Raw genomic sequence first — 22,158 nt, 5'->3', positions numbered from 1 at the left:
CCACCCTCCCCACTGATCTTTACCACGTCCAGCAGGCTGTCACCTCTGAGCCTTTGCACATTCTGTTCCCACCATCTGGAAAGGTTCTTTCCCATAACTTCTCAGGGTTTATGTCCTCATTTCTTTCATGTCTTTATTCATAATTCACATTCTCAGATGTCTGAGCTTCCCTGGCTACACTATTTAGAATTCTGACACTTCTTCCCACCTCCTACTCCAACACTGCCTCCCCATCCTGCTTTATTTACCTCTTCCAACTACTAGATATTTATTTACTTACTTACTTATTCATTTATTTAGTTAGTTTTATTTGGTTGTTGGTCTCTCCCAGTAGACTGCAAGTTCCATGAGGGTAGGAGGTTCTGTCTGTTTTGTCTACTGCTGTGACCCCAGAACCCGAGGACAGTGCCTGGCATATAGTAGGTGCTCAATAAATACCTGATACGTGGTTATATGAATGAAAATGTATGAAAAGACCACTTACTCTTTGTACTAGGCCTTGAAACAAGATGGAAAGAGCGCTGGGGTTCCTGCCAGCATGAGAGCATTAACAGGCTACTGAGAAAAGAAATGCCCCAAGTAGAGAATACCCTTGTAGAAGTCACGGTGCCTATATCTGCCTTGGGCCAGCGTGCAGCCAACTCATACCTCAGTGGCTTCTGAAGAACTTGCCACAGATGAGCAGGCTTCCTTTGCCAAAGGCCCGCCCTCAGGGCTCTGCCTCAGTCATTTACTCCCTCCCTTTTCTTTTTCCTAGGTGCCAGAGTTTGCAGCCTACTGAAGGAAAACAGCATCAAGGTAAGAAAACAATAAGACTGTGTCTAGCTTGGGGCTTCTCAACTTAAAAGGGTTTGGAAGGTATTCAGGGAAGATCAGAGTGCTGAAGTGTTGGCAACTGGATAAAGTGAAGGTCCAGGGGACTTGTGTTGACTTCCTGGATAGAGCGTGGGTACTGGGGACAGTGAGGACAGCTCATGTGGAGGAGTGAATCACCAGGGGTAGCTGTGAGAGCCAGAAGGACAGTGCCTTTCGTGGGAAAACATGACAATCTCCCCCAAGCCAGTCAGTTGTGAGCCACAGCCTGGGCCTCCTGCCCTGCCTCCCTCCAGGTCTTTTCCCTACTCGCTCTCTGGAGGTTCAGCCCTGCCTGCTGAAGTCAGGGCAGGCCTGGGCAGAGTGGCTGGGCCACGCTGTGTGCGCGTGTGTTTTTAAGCATATTGGTTTGGTTCTAGATCTAGAGAAACATGCTAGGATGCTTCCAGCATAGAGGTTCTCTGAGTCTGTGTTAAATCACAGTCCAAATTTCAAAACCTGAAAGTACTCAGTAAATAATGGATGCGAGGGGATGTGCACTGATGTATACTGCTGATGTGATTAGAAAGGCACAGCTTTTAAAAATGTATCTAGCCTTTGACCAAGCAATTTCACTTTCTGGAGTTGACCTTAGGAAAATTATCACATTTGTGCAAACGTATATGTACAAAAATATTTATAACCTCATTGTGATAGAAAAACAAAAAAGGAAACATCAGAAAACCCAACAAAATGGAATGAGTCATTTAAAATCTGGCACATTGTCCTGGCCGGTGTGGCTCAGTTGGTTGAGCAGTGTCCTGTGCACTGGAAGGTGGCCAGTTCGATTCCCAGTGAGGGCACAGGCCCAGGTTTCGGGTTTGATCCCCAGTTGGGATGGGTATGGGAGGCAACCTATCAATATTCTTTTTTCTCTCTCTCCCTCTCTCTCTCTCTAAAAACCAATAAAAATATAAAAAGATGATCAATAATATCTGGCACATCCACACGAGAGCATGCCATTCAACAGAATGACTGAGATATATATTTATTGACAAGAAGGATGTTTGCATATATTGCTAATTTTTAAAAAAAGAAAAAGGAAAATGGAAAAAGCTTATAAAACATTCCAGGAAACTAGCTTTGGTCTCTGCCTCGAGAGTGGCAGTCCAGAGCAGTCTCTTGACCTGCGGGGACTCAGGCCAGTGATGTGCTGCTCTCCCTAAGCCACAGCTTCCTGCCTGCAAAAGGGCAGAACACCCGCCTCACAGAGTTGTGAGGATCTGGTGGGATTAACAGGGCTAAAGCCCCCAGCACAGGGTCTGGGCACATGGTGAGTGCTCCACAGACAGATACCCAGATGAGATGTGGACCAGTAGTATATTTACCTGTATATAAACCTGGAAACATTCTGGAAATTTATAAACAAATAGTAGTTCTATTTGGCTGTTGGAATTATGGGCGATTTTCAACATTTTCTTATTTTTCTACAAGGAATACATATTACTTATATAATGGTGATGCAATAAAAAAAGGAAGTAACAATTGAAAAGGTTAAGCAAATAAAAGAGAAACGCTGCAGTGCACTTGGCAGGCAGGCTGCCCGAGCAGCCCCTGGGGCAGAGCCCTGGAGGACTGAGGTAGAGAGGCAGGAGGAGCAGAATGGGAAAGGCAGTGGGTGAAGGGAAAGAATGAAAAAAACAGTTAGGCCTGAGGGCCGGTGCCCAAGTGGTGGACCTCAGAGGTGAGGCTCAAGGCCCCAAAGGCAAGTTGCGCACTTTTGTCCCTCCTGGGTGCACCCCTGGTAGGAGATGTGGTGACTCAAGGCCCACCTGTTCCATCAGATGACAGCAAGTGTGTGCGAAGTCACCTTCCACAGCTGAGACCACCTGCCTCCAGCACATCCCAGGAGGGGCCCTGAGGCTCCAGCCCTGGGCTGGGCTCCTCACCACCTTTAGAAACCCAGCTTCTTGTCCATGTCCAGAGTAGGAAAGGCAGGGAATCCCAGTTGTTTGGTTTTGGGGGGCAAAATTATGCGTGCTCAGAGACTGAGATTATCTTTGCTAAAGTTTATTTAACACAGGTTCACTGAGGAAATTGCACAAGCCAATAGCATACAGGATAATGTCTCTTAATAAGCCAATAAAAATAACATACTCCAAAGCAATGATGGATTAATTACACTCTTGTTCCAGACGAGAGGAGATAAAAGGGGAAAAGTCCAAGTTTAATTGAGGTGTACCTTTATGCTTAGCCGACTGAGAGCTGACATCCAGCTGCCAGAGTGAAAAGTAAAAGTCCCTGTTGCGAAGCACGTTGCTAGGCGATGATGGCGCCAGTTGGAAGGGCAAGGTGATCTCCTTCTAGGGCTTTCACCACTGCCAGTAAGTCACCTTTACAGAGGGAGGAGCTTATACCCCAAAGGTCTTCAGAGAGGTTTTTATGTCAGCAAAGAGTCAGTCGCCTTGCCCAGATGAAAACTCCTATTTCTCACAAACCCACAGTATTTAAGGTCTGAATGTCCACTTGCCACAGTGGCTTTTCCACATGTTCTTATGGATGAGCCCCTAGGCAGGGCTTCTCCGCAGCTGAGCTACTGAGTGCTTATCAAGGACAACAAATGATGACATCCTGACACAAAGTACTTCATTCTTACATCAAAGCCACTTTTCTTCTCAAAGCAACTGTTTTGGGTCTTTGCCATAAACAGGTGAATTAAAACAACTTCAGCTGAGTCGTAAACAAGTGGATTTGAAATTGTATCAAACAATACACAAGGCTAGTAAATTCCCAGAACTCATTCTAAAAGGATGACTAGCTCCTGTCTTCTTTGGCAGCCTGGTATGGTCTATACTCAAGAGTAGGAACTCCCGAGAAAATACAACCTGCTGAGAAAGAGAGCCAGGGACCACCCAAGGGCTGCTGTGTGGGCTCCCATCCCCACCCCATGTCACCCAGTGATGTCCAGAGAAACTCTTCCATATTAACAAGGTTTATGCCTAATTGTGACAGTGTATTGAACGTTCTTGGGGCATGGTTCATCCACATAAGTGAATTTTCCAAATAAATTCCATCACATTCCAATTTTTTAGTGTATTCATTTCAACTAATTTCTATTTTATTAAATGCATTAAAATAAGGCATGTATATGGCTTAAATATCAGTGATGCAGAGAAACTCATAATCAAAATGCCCTCTCCACTTTTTTCAGTCCCACATTCTCAAGAGGTAGCCTCTTTCAACCCTCTTATTAGTTTCTATTTCTGTTTATATTGTTATTTCTTGATTTCCTAGTTTTAGGTATCTGTTGACTTCTTGCGGTAAATGAGAATTGTGCTTTCCTACAAAACCCCTCCAATCTCCACTCCCCATCCTCCCAACAAGACTGTAACATGACTTTGGTTAAATCAATAGTGAATGTAGACATGTTCTTCACTGCTGAGCTAAGCAGTGTGTTATGTGTCCTTATGTTCTGGAAAATATTTATGTTAGTTCTTTGAGAATTCTCTCCCATTTTATCTGTTGGGCCTACTGGATTAACCTTCTAATTTTTAAAAACCTTTTTTTCCCCTCTTATTTACCCTCCCTTTGCCTTTTGGGTTTACTTCCCTGGGAAACCTTCCATGACTATCCTCCAACCCTTCTGTTGATTTTTTTAAAATTTTGGCTTTCTTATTTTTAATATGTCATACTTTCTCGTTTTCTGATTGTTCCTTTTTCATAATATTACATTCATATTATATGGATATACTATCTCCCTCTTATCCCTCCGAAGGTATTATTAATTTTTTGCTTGTCCATTTCTTTTGTTTTAATAGTCTTCCATTCTCTATATTGTCTTTGTTTCCACCTGGCATCTCTCTCCCTCTCCCTCTCCCTCTCCCTCCCCCCCCCCCCCTTGGAAGCTTTCCTCAAATGTTAAATGTCCTGGCTGGTTGTTGATATTTATGAATGAAGCAATAAAAAGCTGAATTAAACTGTGTGTGTAGGGAGAACTTATCAACTGGAGCTTCACTGTAGGAAGAAAGCTGATCTTTCTGTTAACAAGCCTCTAAATGTCAGACTCTTTTCTCTAGAGTTAGGTTTTCAACCTTGGCACTACTGATATTTGGGGCCAAATAATTCCTTTGAATCAGGGGGCTCTCGTACATTATAGAATGTTTAACAGCATCACTGGACTCTGCCCACCAGATGCCAGTAACAACACCCTCCCAGAGCTGTGATAAACCGAGATTGTCTATAAACTTTGCCAAATGTCCCCTGGGGGGCCAAATGTGCCCACTGAGAACTACTATTCTAGAGCCATTCAGCTTCTCAAGAGAAGCATTCTAACTCCTTGTTCCACTTATCTATTACTGCATGACCAACCACCCCAGCACCTAGGAGCATAAGCAGCTATTTCATTATGCAGCAAGTCAGGATTCAGAAAAGGCACAACTCCCCTCTGCTCCACAATGTCCGGGGCCCAGGCTGGGATGAGTGGAATGACTGAGGGTGGCCCGAATGGCTGGGAGTCAGAACAGCTGGGGCTAAAGGATCCACCTCCAAGGTGGCTCTTCACTTAGCAGGGAGAACTGGGAGCCTGGGCTCACCTGCGCCTGGTGGTCAGAAAGATGACATATGGCCTCTCCAGCACAGCGGCCTGGGAGTTGGACCACTTATGTGGCAGCTCAGGGCTCCAGTGTGAATGTCCCAGCTGGCAATATAGAAGCTGCATGGCCTGTTATGGCCTGGCCTTGGCAGTCACATGGCATCACTTCCACTGTAGTCACAAGCCTGTCCACATTCAGGGCAGGAGACAGAGACCCACCTTTCAATGGAAGAAATGCCAAAAAAAAAAAAGTGCAGCCACATTTTAAACTCACCATACTCCAGTAGGAGGTGACCTACGCCTGGGGCAAGGAGGGGTGTGAAAGTGGGGAGATACTGAGTCCCACTTTCCAGGGTTCAGACTTTGCCCTCACCTTCCTGCTCTTATCCTCGTGTTCATCTCCCTCTCTTCTGCCTAATCTCTCCCACTCAGTGTCTTCAGTCTCCTGCTGTCTGGGGCAGAGTATGGGGTGGGACCCCAAGGGTTCCAACCAATTTTCCAAGTTCAGTACCCACGCCTTCCTATACCTGACCCCCACCATCATAATACCTGGTACCCCCAAGGTCTGAGCTCTTGCAGGGTCCTGGGGTGAAGCGGCTTGCCTCCCATCAGCTTACCCCTCTGCAGGCCCTTAAGAGATTAGCTTCCCCCGCGTCAGCCATCATTCATCTGCTCCCCTGCTTCCCAGAGTTTGCTGAAATCTCTCATCCACTGCTGTCTCCTTTACCATTCTCTTTGCTCTGGAGGGTTTATACCATTTTGTTTCTTGACTGTCACGTTAGTGGCACTTCAGGAGAGAAAGGAGATCGGGACATGTGAATAGCCTGCCATGTTTAGTGGAAGCCCTGTACTTCTTTTGGATGGAGAGATCTCTAAATTGTGTGATACTCTCCCTGCCCTGTTAAAGCTCTGTGAAGTAGGACAGTGACCACATTTAACCTTTTTTAAAAAAAATAATTCAGAGCCATCTTTATGAACATACATGTTCACCATGGAATTATTAAGCTGAGTAGAGCTTTGTCCCTCCATCATGGGGACCCAGGTCACTGATAAAATTCCTTAAACCTTTCCTCGTGGTCATCTCTGTCTCTGGCTGCCCCTTGTCACATTTATTTGTGGCGAGGGTGCCACACTACAGCACATTAACTTCTAAATTATTCCTTTTAAATGGTTAAACCAGATGACTGTGCTGGTATCCCCCTCACACACACACTGCCCTGCCCCTGCCCATTTTCTGCCCCTCCCTACATCTCCCAGTATTTGACCTTTGTGGACTGCAGCAATCAGACTCCGTATACTCGTGCTTCCAGTTGGGTTGGTCAACTGAACACCCTGCAGGAGATTGCAGAGTAATATTGGGGTGCCTTATTCCCCAGCTCCCTCCCTTGCCAGGCCTCAGGTCAGCAGGGTCAATGTTTGTCACCCTAAAGCCACAACTCCTCCCAGCAGCCATCACCTAAGGCTCTCTGCAGGTTCTAGTAACCGCCTCCCACCCCACCCCCAGGCCCATGCATTTGCTCCCCACTGCTGCTGGCTCCTGGGTGCTCCTCCTCCCTTTGTTATCTCCTTCATCCTGCTCACCCCCTGTTCCCAGTCCTTCCTTAAGCTCTCCTCTGTCACCTGTGGAGTGTGCATCTGTTTTCTACTGGGACTCTGACCATACAGAAACATTTTCTGATTTGCATCTAAAATAAGAATAGTCCCTGAGTGAGGCTGAGAACTCCTCTTAGGAGTCCTGTGCAGGAGCTTTACAACATCTCTGGGCTACTCAGGGGTTTTTTAACTCACTTTCTAGTTTTTAACTATAGTACATAATAGAGGGTAGTGGGCTAGTGACTTCTTCATATGGGGAAATATTAGTGATTGGACTGTTTTGAGAAGGAAAATAAGCATGTAAGTAATAGGAAACCAGGTGAGAGAATTTATGATGGCTTTTAGGAAATAGCAGCAGCTTAGTTATCCTTTCTGGATAACAGATCCTTACGGGGTCTTAAGGTAAAGCAGGTATTAGGGGGACATTCGGGCTATGTCTGGGTAGGATTCCCCAGGATGTGACATTAGTTGTCCCGCAAGGTCAGACCCACCAGCCAGGCCTCTGTGCTCCCAGGTCAGCAGCTTCTTAGGTGTTCTGGCTCTGAGGAGCACCGTGTGAGGTGCCCACGGAGGCCCACAGCCGTGCCCCTGCCGCACCTCACACCCGAGGAGCTCTCGGGGCCCCGCTGCCCGTGGCCTCCTCTGAGCTCAGCCTGAGTGCTCCCTGTGTCCTCCCGCCCCGTTTTGTTTAATCCGTGTGCCCCTTTTGAAGCACACGTTAAGTAGACTCAAGAATTCTTTTTGGCTACTCGTTTCCTGAAGCACGAAAAGGAAATATTTCATAAATGCTTCTTAAAACAGACAACAGGAAGGGGCAGTGCCACTCTGGCTGGCACGGGCTGCCATCGTGATATTTCACAGACAGGGGAGGCGACTCTCCCGCCAGGGCAGCCCGGGCACAACAGCCCTCAGGGCCCAAGCCTTCCCTGGCCCACTCCAGCAAACCAAGGCCCCTCAGCCCTCCTGGGCGGGGGTGGGGGGAAAGGCCTGGGGGGCCACCCCCATTTCACATGAAGGAGGCCGAAGCCAGGGAAGTGGAGGGTTGCAGCTTAGGTGGAGAGGCCCTCTTATACCCCAGCTTCCTTATTCCTGGTTTTTTTACTTCCAGGGATTTGTTTTTTTTAATTTGGGGAGTGGGGCTGGGCAGTTGGCGACAGGTTTGTTAGTTTTTAATGTGTGATGGCTTCTCTCGAGTGATGTAGCCTTTAACAGTTAAGCTTGTCTTCTTCCAGCCCAAGCCACTCTGTGAGCCCCGCCAAGGCCCCCCCAGCGTCCCTCCCAGCGGAGGTGCATGAGACCCAGGTCCGGTCCTGTTCACTCTTGCCCTGTAGACGAGTTGCCGGGAGGCAGACACGCAGGGACACGGCCAGAGGAGCCGGGCTGCAGCTTGATGGTGGTGGGCCCCGGAGCGTGGGGGAAGCTTCTGAGGCCTCTCTGCATGGCCCCTCCCACAGCCAAAGGTTCATGGTCCATGCACTTCTGGGAGGATGGATGGGGCTCAGGTGGGCAGAACACCTGTGTAGTGTGTAAACCCACGTCCTGTCTTGTCCTGTCCAAGCGGCCTGTAGTTTGACCAGACTATGCTGGAGCTTGGCCATTGCTAGGGTGGCTGCCACTAACCACACGAAGGGGAAGGAATATTCTCAGCTCAGGCCCTTGAGCCAGAACCAATGCGGTCCTCAGCAAGATGTCGCAAGTTCCTAATCTGGACCCAGAGGCCAGGGAGTTTGGGCATAATCTGGAACCCAGAGCTGGCTGTTACCCACAAACATAGACACCCTGAGTGGTTCCTGCCCTCCCCCTCCCCCCACCAGGTGTCAGAGCCTCCGAAGTGCCTCCGGCCCTGGTAGCAGTCCTAGGAAGCCCAGCTGCCACCTCGCCATAAATGACCCTGTAGCAGCTGTGCTGAGTAAGCCACTTCCCTGGGGCGGGGTGGGGCGGGGGCCCACCTTGCTTCCATTATATACCAAACTGATGCAACCAGCTTTCAACAGACACCATCAGGGAAGAAACACATTACAACAGCATGCTGCAGCGTTTCCTCTACCCATGCAGGAGGCTTGCTTACATCGAGGACAGACCTCTTACCGCCCCCAGCGTCTCATTCCACCGAGCTGGAAGTGCCTTTCGTGAGGACCTTTGAGTGGATCTGCTTTGCCCAAGAACTTAAACCAGTGGCTCTCAATCCTGGCTGCACATTACAGTCATCTAGGATATTTAAAAATACTGATACCTGGGCCTTATCTTCACCCCAGAGATACTGACTGAATTGATCTGAATTTTTAAAAAGTCTTTATTGAGTCTAACATACATTTAAAAAAAAAAAAAAGCACAAACCATAAGTGTGAAGCTCAGTGAATTTTCACAAAGTGAACTTACCTTGAGTAAACAGCAACCAGGTCAAGAAACAGAACATCACCGGCATCCCCTCGAGCTCCGAAGGGTAATCATCATTCTCACTGCCAGTGGTATAAATTAGTTTCACCTGCTTCTGAGCTTTGCATTCTATAAATGGAATCACACAGTATATATGCTTCTGTGTCTGGCTTCTTCCACTCAACATCGTATTTGTGAGATTCATCCAAGCTGTTGTTTATACGTATAGTTAGTTCAGTCCTATTGCCATAGAGTAGCCAACCTCATGGGCATTCCTCAGTTTACCTGTCCATCCTACTGCTGGTGGACATTTGGGAGTTTGGATTGTTGTTTGCAGCCTGGGATTATTTTGACTACTGCTGCTATGAGCATTCCAGAGGTGTCTGTGAGAACACATTCGTATGCCTTTCTGTTGGGTACATAGGTAAAAGCAGAATTGCTGGGCAAGTATGCATACGAGCATGCTCAGCTTTAAGTACCTTATGCCAAATAATTTTCCAAAGTGATTTTACCAATTTGCACTCCCTCCGGCAATGTATGACAGTTCTGGCTGTTTCACATCTTTGCCAACAATTGCTGCTTTCTTTTTCATGTGAACCATGCCGGTGGGAGTGTAATGGTATCCCGATGTGGTTTTCATTTGCATGTCCCTGTTGACTAATACAGTCAAGCACCTTTTCGTGTGTTTATTAGCCATTTAGGTCCCCTCTTTGCAAAGTGTCTGTTGAAGTGTTTGGACAGGAGTAGTTTTAAGAAGCTCCTTAGGTGGCTATAATGTGCAGACAAGGTTGAAAAGCCTTGAACTAAACCACAAGTTAGTATCTGCAGCTCTGTTTCTCAATGTCCTACCCTTGAACTAAGAGTATTTTGGATCTAAGGAGACCTCATGGACCTGGGAAAAGGTAACCTTCACCCACACACACACACCAAGACAAGCCTATCAAGAAGAAACAAGGGATTGGAGCTGGAATGTAGGCAGTTGAGAATCAGTGGGGATGTGGCCTCCACTTCAGAAGGGTCCAGGGAAGGCTTATGGTGTCCACAGCTGCCACAGACATTTCCTGACCACAAAAATCGCCCCGTGCTGGTCCCCCCAGAGCCCCAGGCAATCATGTGGAGGAAGTGGAGGGGCCCCATGCCAGGTACTTCCCAGTTTCTAGTCCAGTGTGAACGGGACACAGCTCATGTGGGGGTTGTGGTCAGGCTGGGGACAGTGGAGCATGTGTTCCAAGGACCTGGGTGGGGCTGAAGGAGGCCTGCTGTCTCTGGGTGAAAGGGCAGCCAGTGGGGCTCTCCCACATGAGTCCAAGCCTGGCCAGCTCTTGCGTTCTGATGGGTTTGCATATAGGCTCCAGTTGTTTTCCTCACCTGTGATTGTCTCCTCTATCCTCTGCTCCCCACCTTGGGGCCCCTGGTCCAGGATCTTTCCTGCCTACCCCACCCCTATTTGAGTCTCGCTTCTGAGCTCCTGCAGCACTTAGAGTGAGAGCATCCCACGTGGCTCCTGAGTGCAACTGCCTTGTACTGAGTTCCCTGTGTAGCATCTGTGTTCATCTCTTCTTTGGCTCTGGACTGCACCCTCATCCCAGGGACCGCTGGGCACTTGTCTGTGCTCCCCACGGTGAGCAAAGTAGCATTTGGTAACTCAGTGTCAACATCCTCCAGCTTGAGAAGGAAGATGCATTAAAAATATAAACCACACACAGAGTCAGCATTTTCCTTCCCTCAGACTTGAGCTGCGCAGGCGTCAAGCAGAGCTGCCCTGTGTGGGCTCTAAGTGGCCCATGTGCTGCCTGCCTGGTGGGCGAGGGGCCTGTGCACTGAGTCTTGGACCAGTAGCTGGAGGTAGGATGCTGGTGCCTGACTGGGAGTGCGTAAAGGCCCCTCAGGCAGAGGCTGTCAGCACCCTGATGGAGTCCACCATAGTGCTCAGGTGGGGGTGGAGGGAGCTTGTCAGTGCCCATCCCATGTGCTCTTTGAAAAGAACAGGGTCCACCTTCTATTGACTGAAGTCCTGCCAGTTATGTGACCTGAGACGAGAGGCAAGGAGGCATGTGGGCAAAGTTGACATTTTGGAAGCTGGTGAGCACAGAGCCAGCTCTGGGCTCTCGATTGTGCCATGTCCCATAAATTCAGGCCCATCTTGGAAGTTGCTCAGGACATAGAACATTCCATGTCTGATAGCCTAAGTGCAGATATTTGGGTTCCTTTGATTGACCCAAATGGTAGCCTGAACCAACCAGCGACCAGAGTGCTGTCTGAAGTCTAGAAAAACAGCAGAAAGAACACTCTCTTGGTCAGTGTGTGAGTTCTAGGTACTTCACATTCTTGTCAGGAACTGGCATTTTCTGTTTCGCTTTGTTGTTCATATTGGCCATCTGAGTCTCACAAAAAGAGAGGCTCCTCTCCTACTGAGCCTGCATCCCAACCTCTCCCCTTTCTCCAGGGCCCCTACCCAGCAATCATGGCCTTCATTTCTCTCAAACCTGGGTCTTCAAACTCTCCTTCCCCACTGGCTCCTGTCTCCATCATCTGTGTAATGCTTCCCTCCAGCCCCTTTGCAGTGGAGAACGGCCGCGCTATCTACCTCTCATGGCTGAGATTCTAGAAGGAGACATCTCCCCTCTCCTCCTCAACCACTCACTTATTCAGCAACTATTCATTTTAACCTGCCTGTGCTGGACACAGTGGGGTCCCACAGTGAACAAGACCACCTGGCCCTGCTCTCGTGAAGCTTATAAGCAAATAGGGAAGACAGGCATAAATGAACAAACACGTAATGGTAGTTGTGATCAGTGTCACCACAACCCAGTTCCTTGCACTTTCACGCCTGCAAACATCTCATCCCTTGAGGCCCAGCTCACGTGCCATTTCATCTGTGCTGCCTTTCCCAACACTGCACCCACATGACAGGGTGGCCCACTGGGCCCACATCAGCCTTGGGTGTAACTGCTCCCAACAGAGGCTGAAATCCAAGGGCAGAGACCAGACCACACTCACCTTGGAGCCCCCCTGCCTGGCACAGAGCCTGGCATATCGGAGGAGCTCAGTAGATGGATGCAAGTCCCTGCCCGGACTGAGGGACTGAGCCCAAGTGTGTGAACATCGCCAGGGGCTGAGAATCCACTGCTTGCTTTCTTTTTTAAGCCTTTTGTTTCTGTTTATCGTTATAAAGGTAATTTGGGTTAAGTCACAATAGTGTGAATTTGCTTAACAATATTGAACAGTGTACCTACAAATGGTTAAGATGGTGAATTTTATCTTATGCGCATTTTACCATAATTTAAAAATACATAATGCATAGAATAAGTACAAAAAGGAGAAAAGGGGAGAAAGGTCCATTTTATGAAGAAATAGAGGACAAAAGATTCGAGTCAGACAAACCGGGTGAAAAAATAAGCAGTTTGGATTAGGGAAGTGCCAACCAAAACTACAGTGAGATACTTCTTCACACCCTTCAGGGTGGCTATTATCAGAAACCAGAGAATAGCAAGTGTTGGCAAGGATGTGGAGAAATTAGAAACCCGTATGCATGGCTGGTGGGAATGTAAAATGACAGTCACTGTGGAAAACAGTATGGTGGTTCTTAAAAAAATTACACACGGAATGACCATATGACACAGCCATTCCAATTCCAGGTGCATACACAAAAGAACTGAAAGCAGGCACTCAAAGAGATGCTTGCACACCCATGTCCCTATCAGCACTATTTGCAATAAAAAGGCGGGAACAATCCGAGTGTCCATTGACGAGTGAATGGAATACATGCACACAGTGGAACATTACTCATCCTTAAAAAGGAGTGGAATTCCGCCGCATGCTACCGCATGGATGAACCTCGAAAACGTTATGCCGAGAAGTGAAATAAGACAGACAAAAAAGGACAAATAGTGTCCGATTCCACCCATGTGAGGCACCGTGTGAGGTACCCATGGCAGTCAGGCTTACAGAGACAGAAAGTGGATCGGTGACTGCCAGAGGCTGGAGGCAGCAGGGAGTGGGGAATTCGGTTAACGAGTTTGGAGTTTATGCTGGGGGTGGTGGAAAAAACCCTGGAGCTGCGTGGTAGTGACGGCTGAGTAACAATGTGAGCATAAAACTTAATGCCATTGAATCTCATACCTAAAAATGGTTAAAATGGTAAATTTTATATTATGTATATTTTACTATGATAAAAAAAAGTAATTTGGGTATGTTATGGATACTTTAGAAACTATTGGTGAAAAAGGGAAAGAATTTAAATCATTCATTATCTTACCAGCTAGAGACAGCCACTGTTAAAATTCCAGCGTGTCTCTTTCCCTTTCCATTCACTTCCTGTTCTCTTAAAGAAAGTGTGTGTGTGTGTGTGTGTGTGTGTGTGTGTGTGTGTGTGTGTGTCTACCTTTGGAGACCACGTTGAACCTGTAGGAAGTCTTTTCCTCACATCTATCTCTGACTGCCCCACTGAGGCTGCTTCCTCCCCTCATGCCATCCAGAGCAAGTCTATCCCAGTTCTGGACATCAATCCTTTGAACAATTTCTCACACCTGATTTCACCACCCCAAACCTCATTTTCCCCTTGTGTCTGAAAATGTGGTACCCAGTAATAGTCAGAAGGTATGCAGGGAACAGTCAGTGGCTCTCCCACGTTCTCAGACACCGCACATCTTAGGTGCGTTCACGTGAGCACATGGCTTTCTTGGACAATGCAGTCATTGTTGTGGCTCCTGCAAGGATTCCTGACAACCAAGCACCTAAGTCTGTTGGTCCAGGTTACACTTGGCCCAGGTCCCGTGCCCTGCCTTGGTGTCTTTGCTTCTTGGAACTGGTGCTGGGCCTCACATTATCCTTGATAATGATTGATTCTAGCTCCTAGAGCCAGCGCTGCAGCCTGTCAGGAGCCAGTGGCCTCATGCCCCCAGAGCAGACCCGCCCTCTCCTCGGTGAGAGAGTTCCGAAGGAAGTGAGGGCCCCATACCTTCTGACCCCTGCTGGGCCCTGGGAGGAGCAGCCACTCCCCTCCTTCCTCCCCTGAGAAGTGGGCCTACTCCATCCCAGGCACCACTCTGCCCTGTGCAGCAGTAAGTCAATAGGAATGAGCCAAGTTGTCAGAGATAGGGGCTCCCTCCATCATGTGGGCTCTGCAGGCCCTGGAGGCTGCCCTGCCTCCTCCACTGCCATCAGGCCTGGCCCCAGAGCTATGCCACAGCTTTCACACGCTGTGGAGGTGCCCCCCCAGACCCCTACATTTGGGCCCAACTACAGCCTCCTTTCCCAGCTTTGCTGCCTGATCCAGGAGTCAGGGCATGGCCAGCTTTACCAGCAGCGAGAGGTGAAGCAAGAGGCCACAGCCACTCAGGTGACTAAAGCTCATGCCTGTCTCTGCTGATTAGAAATGGATGGTGCCTTCGTTTACCTCCAAATCCAGCCACAGACACAAGACACTTCTCTCAGCTTTGAGGCCTCCACAGAAGGGTTTATTTAAGGACCTTTACAGCCCAGTCCTGAGATTATCTTTTTATTGCAACTTAGATTAATGATTGATCAAAAACTGATACTAGAACCACTGAAGAGCAAATTTGCCCTGGAGATTAGGAAAGATTTACATCTGCCAGGCTTGGGGACCTGCCCACCTGCTCCATCTGAGGTCAGACCAGAACAAGGGTACAGTGGAAGGCCCACCCCACCCACAATCTGTCTGTCTGCTCCCCCCACCCCCACCCCCACACACACACACGGAAAAAACAGATAGAAATGCCCTTATATTCCTTTAGAAATTAGACAGGCTGTGAATTATAAATAAACGGGACAAGGGAGAAGCGCCAAAGGACCCAAGGGCTTTTCGTAAAAAATTTCTTTTTTGTCCTGTTTCTATTAATACCTATTGTGAATTAGCATCTTAGAGGGAAATTTGGAGTGTGGGGAAGAGAGGAGCTGTGTGAAGACTATACTTCCCACAGACCTCGAGTCCCAAAGAACTGACATCTGAAATGTGTCTGCTGCCAGGGGGGGAAGGGGCAAGGGTGCCAAACAAAGTTTCACAAGCGCCTGTGGGAAGAGCCTTGGAGGAGCACTGGGCTGTGCTCACTGTGCCCTGACTGCCCTGATGGCTCTGAGGCTGTGACTGACAGAGCCGGGTCCACAGGTCCCATGAGAATCAGAGGAGCACAAACCTACCACCTCAGAGACTGCCAGGCCAGGAATTTGCATTTTAACAACCTCGCCCACAGGGGGTTTGACCTGCCCCCACCCTCTGAGAGCCCCAGGGAGCAGGGTGCTGGCTGGGACCCTTTTTTCTTCCTCTCAGCTCTTCTGTGGTGCCTTGAGGGAGTAGAGAGCTGGCAGAGATGCTTCTAGATGGAAACTGGAAAATGAAACTGGAAATCGCAGCCTCAAAACCCCAAGTGCTGGGTTTCCTTTTCCACAGGGAGAAAGGCGCAGAGGAGGGGAGGAGAAGCGTGCTTAGTGACGGCCACGAGGGTGTTGTAAGAGGCCTGGCAGCTAGTGCACCGACCCGCCCCCCTGGCAGCCTGCATGCAGGTGGGGAGGTGCTGGCGGGAGGGCCCCAGCTTCACCAGCTTCCTCTAAGGCTGCCTGGCTCGCTGCCACCCCTAGGAGGGTTTCCTCTCTAGAGAAAGATAATTTCACGCTTTAGGTTGAAAAAGTCTTTTCAGAGGTACTTAAGTACCTCTGAACGTGCAAATGGTTAATCTGAAAATGTTTCTGAGAATTAAGTATTTCCCACCAGCAGCTTCGTGCCCTATCAGCTGCCTTCACCTTCTGGGCCAGCCAGGGCTCCTCACTTGCACATGCAGGACTTTGAAGGGGGGATGGAGGTGCTTGAGTTTAGCTGAGGATCAAAGATCAAGAACTGCCAGCCCTCTCTCTTCTGGTCTCCCCAACACACACGTGAGCCGGCTCACCCAGGCAGCAACACCAAAAGCAGCTGCCGGCGAGGGTGAAGGCACCGCTCAGGGCAGCGTGGACACCAGCAGGACAGCTTTCATGGAAGCCGATTTCAGAAGGGACGGGAATGCGGGGGAGAGGAGGACAGTGGGGAAGGGGCCAAGAACTGTCCCTACCCACTAACTCCACACCGTCCCCCCTTCTTCAAGGAATGCTGCCCTATCCCCAGTCCCAGGCGCTCCTTAGATGAGACACTGACAGTGCACTTTCTTAGCACCCTGGGCTAGTCAGTCATCTGTGGGATTATTTACCTAATGTCTGTCTCCATCACTGGAACTAACCTGTGAGGCCCGCAGCCTGGTGTGTGGTGTTTGCTCTTGCATCTTCAGTGCTTGGAATAGTGCCTGACACATGGTAGGTGCACAAAAAAGTGTGTGTTCTGTGGGTGAGGGTGGCCTGAAGAGTCCAAGAGAAGGACAGTGCTCCAGCAAGGGACCTGCACCAGGTTTCCTCAGGGTCCAACCCCACCCCAGGCCCTCAGATCACCTTCAGCTGAGGATGCTATAGACAGATGCCCTTGCCCTGCTGCCCAGGACCCCAGCCCTTGGAATACTTTGGTGTGCGCAGGGGTTTCTGAGGCCCACAGGCTTAATGGGAAGGTGGGGGGCATGGGGAGGGGTGTCCTGTGGCACCTTCTCCGAGGCCCTGGCTTTGCCTCCCGTATCTGACAGATGGGCTCACGTAGCCTCTTAGCTCTCTGGGCTGCCCAGAAAAGAAAAGCTGCTTTTACCCTGTGGGTCAGGAGGCAAGCTCAGGGGTGGGGGATGACAGTGACAAAAAAGGACAGTGAGCCCGGCCGGGCGTGGCTCAGCGGTTGAGCATCCACCTAGGATCCAGGCGATCGGGGTTCAATTCCCGGTCAGGGCACGTGCCCGGGTTTCGGGCTCAATCAATGACTCTCTCATCGTTGATGTTTCTCTCTCTCTCCCTCTCCTTTCCTCTCTCTGAAATCAATAAAGATATATTTAAAAAAAAAAAAATTTAAAAAAAAAAAAGGACAGTGAGCCATGGCCGATGTGGCTCAGTGGTTAGAGAGTCAGCCTGCACACTGAGGGGGTCTCAGGTTCGATTCCTGGTCAAGGGCACCTATCTGGGTTGCAGGTTTGATTCCCTGGCCCCCGTCCAGGCACATGCAGAAGGCAACCAATCTCTCACATTGATCTTTCTCTCTCTCTCTTCCTTTCTCTCTCTCTCTGCCCCTCCCCCCACCCTTCCACTCTCTCTAAAAATCAATGAGAAAAAATATCCTCGGGTGAGGACTGAAAAAGAAGGACAGTGAAAGATGCAGGTAGATGGTCCTCTGGGAAGAGATGTGGACAGGGAAAGCAGCCCTGGCTTCAGGCCACACACCACCCTTTAGTCTTCTCAGCCTCACCTTCCCACTCATAAATGGAATTTGTTCTGGAGTATGTACCTCGAAAGTCGACGTAACAGAAGGTAATAGGTCAGAGTTAGGAGTTGGGCTAAAATAAAATCCCAGCTCTGTCATTCACGGGCTACGTGAACTCTGAGACAATTACTGAATCCCTCTTTGCCTCATTTTTCTCTCCTGTGAAATGGGAACAGTTATAGCAGATTCTGTGAGTTGATTCATGTTCCTGACACGTGGTGAGGGCTCAGTCATCGTTTGCCGGGCTTGTGAGGAGCCAACAAGATGGCAAATGTGAGCACAGTTCCAGAATCGAAGGTGCCGAACAAACATGAGGAAAGAGTATTATTTTGAAAATACCGAAGGCACAGCTTCCCTCCCACCTTTGGGGTGGGGCAACATTTAATTAACTTATTTAATCTTAAGCTAGAAGATACACCAGAAGGAGGTGAAAAACTGAAACTGCCGACCGTTTGAGCTGTAGGCCGCACCAGAGCGGTGTGGCCGGGCAGATGGTGAGGGCCGGGCAGGCCCACTTCCTCCCTGTGCGCCGTGGGTCTTCCTCATACCAGCCGCTTCCCAAGGCTGCAGGAAATGGGGCCAGGAACGCTCAGGGTGTGAGCGGGGAGGCCTGGCCAGGGGTCGCCTGCCAGGGTGAGAACAGAAGACTTCGATGTCCTTGCTGGGCTCTGCGGCCACCTGTGCAGTAGCCCTGCCCAGGCCTGCCCAGGCTTTTCTGTCTCGAAGCTGCAAAGCATTACAAAAGGTGTCCAGCCCAAGAGGCAGGCTGGAGAGAAGAGCCAAATCTTTTCTCAAAGGAAATGCAGTTGTGGTTTTGAGACGTTCATTTCACATCTGTGGTTGGCGTTTCCCAGGGTTCTCAGAGGTTAATGCAGGGTCAGCTGGATGTCGCCAAATAAGGTTTACCAGTGACCTTAGCAACAGGCTTGCTGCCCATTGGCTGCCACTGCTGCCGCCTGCCAATGTGGCCTCCTGGAGACGAGCACTGAAGCTGGGTGGAAGCTCCCACACATGCAGGGATCCAGCTGCTCCTTGTCACGAATCACTGCCCTTTGAAGTAGCCACAGATAGGTAGAGAGCTCTGGGCAAAGGTGCCAGGGGAACAGGACCGCCTGGATGCCGAATTTCAAAGTTCACGTGGCCAGTACTCTGCTGACCGAGTCATCACACAGCACCGGATCAGCTCCCTCAGCTTGGTGGCCCGGTCCCAGCTTGGCAATATGAGCTGTCCCCCCACCCTCTCGTACTCTCCACCATGTCCTGGCTGTCCACCTCAGAGCTCCATGGTTCCCATTTCATAGTTCTGCTCATTCCTCCTTTGGCAGGCACTCGCTAAGCTCCTTCTACACATTATTTCTTTGAACTTTCTCGACAGCCCTGTGAGTCAGTTAGCCCATTCTACAAATGAGGAAAGTGAGGCCAAAGGAAGTCAGGTAACTGGTCTGCAGTTGCACCAGAGAGTAGGGAAGCCACAATTTAAACAGGTCCAGTTCCCACACTATTAATTGCTCTAATACATTGCCAGTTACTCAGTGTCTCTGTGCCTGTGTCTTCGCCTGTGACATGGGAATGATAACACCCACTTCACATGGTTGGGGTGAGGATTGCACAGAGCATCTTATGTACAGGAACCCAGTGCATGCAGAGTGGCGGCTGGCCCGGTAGCGCACCTTGGCATAGGTGGGCCTGGGACCTGCTGAGCATGCTCCACGGGCAGCCTGCATGTTCCTGCCCCACGGAGTGTGCTGCTGAAACATTGAGGTCTGTGGGCCAGACTTCTCTGTGGCCCTCATATTTGGTTTCCACTTCCTCATTCTCAACCTCCTCCCACCCCCACCCAGCTTCATCACTGAGGGATGGAGGCCGGAGAGGAGCCTGCTGCTGAGGGGCCCCAACCCTCTGGGCGTCAGGGGAAGGGAGAGGGTAGCTGGGCTACAGGGAAGGGACCAGGTTCTGAGGACAGAGGGTGGGGCAGTCAGACTGTAAGGGCAGGCATGTCTTATTTTCTCTAACCCAGACAAGGCTGGCATGTTACAGCACTCTTTCCCTGAGAAACATTTTCACAATGAAAAGGTACATAAGTGATCTGGTAAAGATGAAAGTAGATATACCCTATATCCCAGCAGCCCCACTCCTCAGAATGTTCCCTAACCAAACTCTTACCCGTGTGCACCAGATATCCACACCGCACCAGGAAGACTCCACAAATGCTTGCTCATCACGGCTAGAGAGTATAAACACCTTGTGCAATGTTTCTGCAGTGACAGTGAATGGACCACAGCGGCTTGCAGTACTGTAACATTTGCATAATAATACTGTCATCATGGATGACTCTCATCGACATAGTAAGTGAAACACAAAAGAACATCTACATAAGTTCTTTCATGAAAAGTTTAACAACTGGCAAAACTGGCCTGTACTGTTTAAGGACACATGCAGAGGAGGCAAAATATAAACAGGAGAAGTTATCACAAAAGTCAATTTAGTTGTGACCACAGGGGAGGGCTGGGGTTGTGATTAGGAGGGGCGCACAGGGGTCTTTGAGGGTGTTGACATTGTTTTATCTCTGGACCTGGTGGTGGTTATACACGTAGTTGCTTCATATTTTATACTTATTAAACAGAATATGTGTTCTGGGGATTTTTCTGCGTAAGTATTGTTTCACAATAAGAAATGTATTCTGTCGGGTCTAGCACTGACCAGTCCGTGACAGACAAGGCAGCAGCCGGAGCCTGCTTTCCGAGCACCACTCGAGAGTGTCACACTACTTGCTGAACCACAACTGTCACTGTAGCCTGAGGAGCTTGGAGGGAACAGAAGATAAAGACTGGTATGAATTTAGCATTGGAGGACATCAATTTGACATGTCACTACAGCCGGCAAAGGTCAATCAGTGTTTACGGAAATGGGGCTGGAAGACACCATGGTCAAAGCCTGTCTGGACTCGAAAGGATCTAAGGGGGCAGAGGACCCATGCACATGGCCTTGCCTGCAACCCAGCTCCCCTCGGCCCCCGGAGAGTGTTGATTCAGCTGGAGTTCCCATCCCAGGACCCCTCTACAGAGATGCCTGTACTTGCCGATTACCTGCCATGATGCCCAACCCTTCAGAATACAAGGAAGAAAGTGGCCTTCAGCGGTGGCTGGGGCAGGACCCAGTGGGCCACATAATAAGGTGTCTAAGGCCACAGGATGAAGCCTTCCTGACTCTGTTCCCCGGGGGACTCCCGTTTTCTAAGGTTGCGAGCTTGTTTTATTCATTCTCATTTCCCTAGCCTGCAGTAGGCCACGGATGACAGTTAATAAACGTTTGCTGTGTGGGCAAGTGTGCAGGGCGTGTGCTGTAGGGCGTAAGGCCTCGTCGGGTGCTGGAGAGACAGCCCAGCAGGCTCCCTGCTTCTCTGGTCCATCTCCAGAGAGGGCTCTTCCTCGGGGGCCGCCCAGGGCTGTTGCCCACGGGCAGCCCATCGGGTGTTAAGTATGACTTACGTTTTCTTCTCCAAGCTAAGTATCACCAGTCCCCGTGATTATCTCATAGCCCTCAGCACTCTGGTTATCCAGTCTGGAGAGGCAACAAAAGCACCCCGATGTGTTCCCAACAGGCAGAACCGTGGATGTAGATGGAAAATTTAGGGTTGTGTGCTTCGGCAGGCAGTGTATTCGAGCTGCTGGCGTGGCCTCCAACACCGTAAGAAGGCTCCTGACCATCTTTCTTTCTTTGGTGTTCTCACCGCCTTTACACAGATACTTTTGTAAATATATATTTTGTTTTATTGGTTTTAGAGAAAGAAGAAGGGAAAAGGAGGGAGAGAGAGAGAGAAACATCAATATGCCAGAAAAACACTAATCAGCTGCCTCCCGCACGTACCCTGACCAGGAATAGCGCCCACAACCCAGGCCTGTGCCCTGACTGGGGATCGACTGGCAATCTTGCGGTGCACGGGATGACGCCAAACCAACTGAGCCACCCTGGCCAGGGCAACACAGATACTTTTTTGATGTAAATCTCCACAAGGTATCCCTTGTCATCAGTGTTATATTTCTCTTTAACTCTCCTGGAAACTCCCTGAGAGCTAACTTGTGGTAGGCACTCCATAGATGTTAGCTTATATTATATTATTTACTCTGTTGTTTTATTATTTTAGTGAACAGTCTTGAATTCAGCATCATTCATTGAGCATGTGCTATGTGTCAGGCACTGCCCGGTGCTGGAGTATAGCAGTGAACAGAATAGGCCCGTTCCTGCTCCCCAGAGCTCCCAGGCACTCTGGGAAGACTTGTTAATTGAATGATCAACGCTGGTTGAGCCCACTGTGACCAACACCGCCACCGTCCGACATTCACTAGGTGCTCTCTGTGTGTTCAACTTAGAACACACTGTCCCTACCCTCCGGTGCTGGAAGGTGGAAGGTGAGCAACACACCATGTGAGAGTGAAAAACCACTGGACTTGGACTGACCTGACTACAA

General features: G+C 49.4%; 1 long non-coding RNA gene across 1 annotated transcript in view; it reads left to right on the top strand.

Annotated features, from left to right (window-relative positions):
* LOC107525023 (uncharacterized) overlaps window positions 1-20,658 on the top strand; it is a 46,443-nt gene extending 25,785 nt beyond the window's left edge. The window contains exons 3-5 of the long non-coding RNA XR_001602022.2: window positions 758-798; window positions 19,867-20,035; window positions 20,384-20,658. This is a non-coding gene — a long non-coding RNA (uncharacterized LOC107525023). The remainder of the gene's footprint in view (window positions 1-757; window positions 799-19,866; window positions 20,036-20,383) is intronic.
* The last annotated feature ends 1,500 nt before the right edge of the window (window positions 20,659-22,158 follow it).

Source organism: Miniopterus natalensis, chromosome 4, assembly GCF_054644295.1.
Source record: "Miniopterus natalensis isolate mMinNat1 chromosome 4, mMinNat1.hap1, whole genome shotgun sequence".
In the NCBI taxonomy this organism is placed as follows: domain Eukaryota; kingdom Metazoa; phylum Chordata; class Mammalia; order Chiroptera; family Miniopteridae; genus Miniopterus; species Miniopterus natalensis.
Note: the sequence above shows the minus strand (reverse complement) of the source record. Positions and strands in the feature narration are given on the sequence as shown.